The sequence below is a fragment of the Trichechus manatus genome, unplaced genomic scaffold (genome assembly GCF_000243295.1).
Source record: "Trichechus manatus latirostris isolate Lorelei unplaced genomic scaffold, TriManLat1.0 scaffold00022, whole genome shotgun sequence".
Taxonomy (NCBI): domain Eukaryota; kingdom Metazoa; phylum Chordata; class Mammalia; order Sirenia; family Trichechidae; genus Trichechus; species Trichechus manatus.
This window is the reverse complement of record NW_004443958.1, coordinates 2,290,483-2,298,497: the sequence shown is the minus strand read 5'-3', so window position 1 is coordinate 2,298,497 and position 8,015 is coordinate 2,290,483.

The following is an 8,015-nucleotide window of genomic DNA, read 5'->3' as shown; positions in this document are numbered from 1 at the left end:
ACCATCGAAGAATGTTTTCTTCTGTGTTTAAACCTTTTCTTGAGTTCTTATAATAGTGGTCTTATACAATATTTGTCCTTCTGTGACTGACTACATTCAATCAGCATAATGTCCTCCAGCTTCCTCCATGTTATAAGATGTTTCACGGCTTCATCGTTGTTCTTTACCGTTGCATAGTATTCCATTGTGTGGATATACCACAAATTGTTTATCCATTAGTCCGTTGATGGGCTCCTGGTTTCTTTCAATCTTTTTGCTATTGTGAACAGTGCTGCAATGAACATGGGTGTGCATATAGCTATTCGTGTGACGGCTCTTATTTCTCTTGGATATATTCCAAGGAGCAGGATAGCTGGATCATATGGTACTTCTATTTCTAGCTTCTTAAGGAAGCACCAAATCGATTTCCAAAGTGATTGTACTATTTTACATTCCCACCAACAGTGTATAAGTGTTCCAGTCTCTCCAAAACCTCTCCAGCATTTATTATTTTGTGTTTTTTGGATTAATGCTAACCTTGTTGGGGCGAGATGATATCTCATTGTAATTTTGATCTGCATTTCCCTAATGGCTAACGATCGTGAGACTTTCTTCATGTGTCTGTTAGTCGCCTGAATATCTTCTTTGGCAAAGTGCCTGTTCATATCCTTTGCCCATTTTTTAACTGGGTTATTTGTCTTATTGTTGTTGAGGTTTTACAGTATCTTGCAAATTTTAGAGATTAGATGCTGATCAGGTTTGTCATAGCCAAATTTTTTTCCCCAGTCTGTAGGTTGTCTTTTTACTCTTCTGGTGAAGTCTTTTGATGAGCATAAGTATTTGATTTTCAGGAGCTCCTGTTTATCTAGTCTCTCTTCTGGTGCTTGTGCATTGTTACTTATGGTTCGTATTGTGTTTATGCCATGTATTAAGGCTCCTAGCGTTGTCCCTGAATGAAAATGTTAATTGAAGAAGTAGCCAAAAATTTTTTTAAAAGTCATGATGTAAAGCAATAATGTTAAAGAAGGTGGATGTCTTTTTTAAAAAGATGAACCCATTAAAAAACCCATTGCTATCAAGTCAACTCCGAATCACAGTGACCCTGTAGGACAGAGCAGAACTGCCCCATAGGGTTTCCAAGAAGAACCTGGTGGATTTGAACTGCCAACCTTTTGGTTAGCAGCTGAACTCTTAACCACTAGTCACCAGGGTTTTCTTAAAAAGATGAAGATCACTTAACTTAGTCTAATTATCTTTATAAATGTTTGTTGTTGTTGTTAGGTGCCATCCAGTCAGTTCTGACTCATAGCAACCCTATATACAACAGAACAAAACACTGCCCATATCCTCTACCATCCTCATAATCATTGTTATGCTTGAGCACATTGTTGCAACCACCATGTCAATCCATTTTCTTAAGGGTCTTCCTCTTTTTCACTGACCCTCTACTTTACCAAGCATGATGTCCTTTTCCAGGGATTGGTCCCTCCTGATAACATGTTCAAAGTTTGTGAGATGAACTCTTGCTGTCCTTGCTTCTAAGGAGCATTGTCTGTACTTTTTTCAAGACAGATTTGTTCATTCTTCTGGCAGACCATGGTATATTCAATATTCTTCACCAGCACCATAATTCAAATATGTCAATTCTTCATTGGTTTTCCTTATTCAGTGTCCAGCTTTCACATGCATATGAGGCTATTGAAAACACCATGGCTTGGGTCAGGTGCACCTTAGTCCTTAAAGTGACATCTTTGTTTTTTAACACTTTAAAGAGGTCTTTTACAGCAGATTTGCCCAGTGCAATGCATCGTTTGATTTCTTGACTGCTGCTTACATCATATTATAATGATCTCTGTGTTCCAGACATTTAAATATTCATTTAAATAATAATAATAATCCATTTTAGGCTTCTATGACTTAAAAGATTAAAAAAAGAAAAACAGCTACAAATTAGAAACGTAGAGGATAAGTTCTTGAATTCCATTAATCACTCTCTAAAGGTATTCTGTGATATTCTATTCGGTGATTAATGAAATTCAAGAACTTATCCTCTACATTCTCGTTTTCTTTTTTTTAATCTTTTAAGTCATAGAAGCCTAAAATGGAATATTATTATTATTTAAAAGAATATTTGAATGTATGGAACACAGTATTCTGGAAACCCTGCTGGCACAGTGGTTAAGAGCTAAGGCTGCTAACCAAAAGGTCAGCAGTTCAAAAACACCAGGCGCTCCTTGGAAACCCTATGGGGCAGTTCTACTCTGTCCTATAGGGTTGCTATGAGTCAGAATTGACCAGACTGCAACGGGTTTGGCTGGTTTTGTTTTTAAAGGTATTCTTTCTAACGTATTCTAGGGTATGCTCCCTAAATTATATTATCGAACAGAATATGTTCCAGGTAACAAAGGAAAGAAATGACGGTGATAATCAATTTGTAAACGTAATCACTTGGAAATGTTCCTTAAAGGATATTTCTAGTATGTGGAAAACTTATTTTTTATACATGCGCACACACACACGATCACGTATACACCCACATATATGTCTATATATATGCTTGCTATGAATTTAGAATTTTGTTGCTGATTATTTAACAGTTATAAAGCAATTAAAATAATTTTCCAGGTTTCATTTTTGTATGAAAGAGAAAATTATCCTTCACTCACCTTTGTGGATTTTTTTTTTATTCAAAATATATTTCAAGATAAATCCTTGTGATTGCTAAAATAGATGGGGGAAGCCAAGAACACTAATTGTAGCACTATTTTATTATTTTCAAATTTCAGTGTGACTAATTGGAGAAGGCTTACTTTAGATAGTTCTTGAATGTATTTTTTATTTTTCTCTCTGAGTGACATCCCTTAGACGAAAGCTAAGCATATTATGTTTGAATGAATTCTTGAGATAATTCAATCATAAAAAAGGAAACAATTTTGATTACACCAATGATGATTAACTATACATTACCGAAAATTTCACTTTTCAGTTAGTAATTTTCACAGTCGGAGCAAAGTTTTATTTTATTAGCTTCTAATTGCTACTGATGTGTCATCATTACAATTTTTGTTATCATCATTTATGAAAAAATTAAAAAGACCAACATTGTTAACATGTTACATACATGTATATAGACAAACATATGTCCATTTATTAGTACTTCAGTAATCCCTGTACTTGAAGGTTGTGATGAAAAGTGTTTGAGAAACTATTATTATACCAAAGGAGTTTGTACTTATATTTATAAACAATCTTCTAGAAAACATTGGCAAATTTTCTTCCAGGAGTAATTTCATCTTAATCAGAACCATCAGAGACTATTTCTAAAGCTATACATTACACATTACTGGGGCTGATGAGAGGACTAGAGCTGAAATGTACTCCAACCAATTTGGGGACATGCTGTTGTTTTTCTGTTTTACCTTAATGAATGCACCACCGATTATTACTATTTAGCCTGTTGTTGTTTTTAGCTGCCCTCAAGTTGATTCCGACTCATAGTGACCCTATGTACAACAGAACAAAAACACTGTCCGGTCCTGCACCATCCTCACAATCGTTCCTGTGTCTGAGCCCATTGTTGAAGTCAGTTTCAACCCATATCCCTGAGGGTTGTCCTCTGTTTTCGCTGACCCTTTACTTTATCAAGCATTTTTGTTTAGCATAGCCTATCATATATTATGAGAAGCCCTCTTGGTGCAGTAGTTAAGAGCTGGTTAACCTCACGGAGCAGTTCTGCTCTGTCCTATTGGGTTGCTATGGGTCGGAATCGACTCGACAGCAACAAGATTATATTATGATGGGAACCAAGCATACATACCACTATAAACACTCACATTATTGAGTCACTCCCCACCCAACTCTTTTCTTTATTTAAGCATTTATTATGAGATGAAACAGATGGCAAAAATTAGAAAGTGAGTGGTACAGTCACCTTATTGAAAATATGGAATGGAATCAAATCCTCAATACTATGAAATGAGAACCTATTTTGAGCTACACATCCAGTTTGAAGTGGTGCCACATTTGCAAATGTACTACATTTATTTTTCTTCCCTGCCTTTTGAAGAGAGAAGAGTCACTATTCAGCTATAACAGCATAATTAATTTTATACTGCAATTACTTCCAAATGATGACAGCCTTTGGTAGACCTGAGACAGCTTCAGTGTTCCTTTAACAGTTTTGCTAGCGTGCTTATAATTGTAAGTCTTCCATTTTTATAGTGATTTTGTCCCCTCCCCTGAAAAGTGAGATGCTTTAAAATTCAGGGGTTGAAAATAAAATAAGTAGCATCAATTCCACAAGGATAGAAGATGTAAATAACTTCATTGCGATTCAGTCAAATTTTTGCATAACCATAATATGTTTTACAAACACTGCTAACTATATTGCCCTGTAAGCAAAGGTTATGTTTTGAAATTGTCTTTCTAATGAAATCATATTTTCATGAAACTAGCTTGTGATTTAATCAAACTGTAGTAGACTGTTATATGTAACATGTTGGATACTATGGATACAAGAATAATATGAAAGCCAAGTCTCTGGGTCTATTATGCTTGCAACATCAAGAGTAGAGTTGGCCTTCTTTTATTTTTAGCCATGTTCTCCAGAACAAAGCAGTCAAATTCCAGTGTCCACCGGCCAAAACTTCAGAGATGTTTTAGATAGTTGTCCTTATGTATTCAAGCACTACCAAATGCTTAGTGCTTTCAATAATTTTATTAGAAGAGTAAGTGACAACATAGTCTTATTACTGATTATACTATTTTTTAAAAAAGTAATTATCAGTTTTAAGTATAAGAGACACAGAAAAATGCTATTAATACTTGTCCTCTTCTATTTGGTAAGAAGTGTGACTCATCTAGAAAATCTAATTATATTGTGATATTAGTCCTTTAATTGCTCTATGGCCTTTTTTCAGTTTTACACTTATTTATTGATTGATTTTTATTTTATTTTTATTTGCATGAGAGAGAAGACCTGGTCATCTGCTCCCATAAAGATTACAATCTATGAAACCCTATATTGGAGTTCCACTCTGTCATATAGAGTTGCTGTGAGTTGAAATTGACTCAATGGCACACAATAAAAGTCACATGTCTCATATAGATGATTTTTTAAAGGAGTGCAGGACTTATGGGTGATATTCTTTATTTTATGAGCCATTCAGTTATTTAGCTAAAAGGTGAACTTAGTGGATAATTTTGGTTCAAGGTTTAAAGAGAACCTCAGGGCAATAGTCTCAAGGAGTCCTCTAGTCTCAACCGGTACAGTACATCTAGACTTTTTCAGAATTTGAGTTCTGTTCCATATTTTTCTCCCATTCTATCAGGATTCATCTATTGCAGCCCTGATCCAAAAGATCAGTAGTGGTAGCAAGGCATCATCAGTTCGTCTGGTCTCCGGGTAGATGAGGCCATGGTTTGTGTTTACTTGATTAAGTTGAAATTCGAATGCAGACAATTTAAGTACAAAATTTCCGGAGACCAATATAACTTTTGGACTAGCTTTGAAATTCAACTATTTTGTTAGGTGATATGATATCTCTTATCTGTCATTACTTGGATTATATTTTATACTCCATTTTTATGCCTTGTTTTTTGTTTCAAAAAGAGCATAAATAGCCATGATAGTAAATGTAAGAACTGACATCATTATTTCAGCTGAAACATAATTGACATCCTTTAGAATATTGCTTATGAGGAAGAAGCTTAAAGTCTCTATTTTTCACTAAGTTGAAAACAAATGAAGTAAATCCACTAACAGCCAGAGAGCTGTAAATATGATTTTTTTCATTCTACTTAAGCATTGAATCTCAATATAGCTACTTAACACGCCATTAAATGTAATCATAAAAATTATAACAAAGTACAATCCCACCAGTTTTTAACCCTTTACTGGGTAGTCCTCTATTGACATCCTTCTACTTAATTCTCCAAAATTCATTACTGTAAAAGAATATAAAGTTTGAAAGAAATCCAGAAAAATATCATCTAGCAAATCTGTCTCCATTTGCAGAATTCAGATTTATCCATATGGTGAATTATGGTGCATGCTCAAATATGTTAATTACAGAGAAATCATAAAGCCTTCACTGGGACTGCAGTGCATCAATTTTATTACTGTAATATTTCACAAGATGGATTTGTTTTCTTTCATTATCCTTGGGTTATAATATCCCTGCGTCTCCAGTGACATATGGTAGTTTCTATAACCTTCAGTAGGCTTTCACCCCTTTCCTTTCTTTTTTAAACAAATTCAAACCCTCCTATTACAAACACCCATTATTAGATGTACTAAATATTACACCCACTGCCGTTGAGTCAGTTCTGACTCACAGTAACCCTACAGGACAGAGAACTACCTCTAGGGTTGCCAAGGCTGTAATCTTTATGGAAGCAGACTGCCACATCTTTCTCCCACGGAGTGGTTGTTAGGTCTGAACCAGAAACCTTTCAGTTAACAGCCAAGCACTTAACCATTGTGCCACCAGGGCTCCTTAGTAAATATTAAGAATCTATTATTGCTCCATAAATTTGTAACTCACACATTAATTAAATTATTCTGTTTTAAACATAAATGAGAATATATTGCTGTTGTTAGGTGTCTTCAAGTCAATTCTGACTCATAGCCACGGTATATACAACAGAATGAAACACTGCCTGGTCCTGCACCATCCTCACAATCGTTGCTACGTTTGAGCCCATTGTTGCAGCCACTGTGTCAATCCATCTCCTTGAGGGTCTTCTTCTTTTTCAATGACTCTTTATTTTACCAAGCATGATGTCCTTCTCCAGGGACTGGTTTCTCCTGATAACATGTTCAAAATATGTGGGACAAAGTTTCACCACTGATAATTACTGGCAATTGGAATTCGAAAGTGAGAAACAAAGAAGAAGGATTGGTAGTTGGAAAACACGGCCCTGGTGATAGACATGATGCCTGAGATCACATGATAGACTTTTGCAAGACCAACCACTTCTTTGTTGCAAATACCTCTTTTCAAAACGTAAATGGCAACTATACACGTGGATCTCACCAGGTGGAATACATAGGAATCAGATGGACTACATCTGTGGAAAGAGATGATGGAAAAGCTCAATATCATCAGTCAGAGCAAGTCAAGGGGCTGACTGTGGAACAGACCATCAATTGCTCATATGCAAGTTCAAGCTGATGTTGAATAAAATTAGAAACAAGACCACAAGAGCCAAAGTATGACCTTGAATATATACCGACAGAATTTAGAGACTGCCTCAAGAATAGATTTGAGGCATTGAATACTAATAACCAAAGACCAGAAGAGTTGTGGAATGACATCAAGCGCATCATACTTGAAGAAAGCAAGAGGTCATTAAAGAGTCAGGAAAGAAAGAAAAGATCAAAATGGATGTCAGATGGGACTCTGAAAGTTGCTCTTGAATGTAGAGTAGGTAAAGAGAAATGAAGAAATTGAGAAGATAAAGTAAAGTATTATAATGAAATGTGCAAAGACATGGAGATAGAAAACCAAAAGGGAAGAACACATTTGGCATTTCTCAGACTGAAAGAACTGAAGAAAAACTCTAGCATGGGGTTGCAATATTGAAGAATTTTACCAGGAAAATATTAAACAATGCAGGAAGCATCAAAGGAAGATAGAAAGAATACACAGAGTCACTCTACCAAAAAGAATTGATCAATATTCAGCCATTTCAGGTAGTAGTATATGATCAAAAACGAATGATACTAAAGTAAAGAAAGAGGTCCAAGTTGCACTGAAGGCATTGACGAAAAACAAGTCTCCAGGAATTGAAGGAATACCAATTGAGATGTTTCAACAATTGAATGCAGAGCTGGAAGTCCTCACTCGTCTACACCAAGAAATTTGGAAGGAGTTTTGGCAAAATGGTGCTCTAGGCAGAAGCACCACGCCATCCCTCCACAGCAAAGATCCGAAAAACTAAGCCAAAGAGAATACAACAATCCTGAAACCCTAAAACATCAAATGAAGAGATAAAGAACTCAGCCAAGCACCAAATGGAGTGAGAAAACTGAC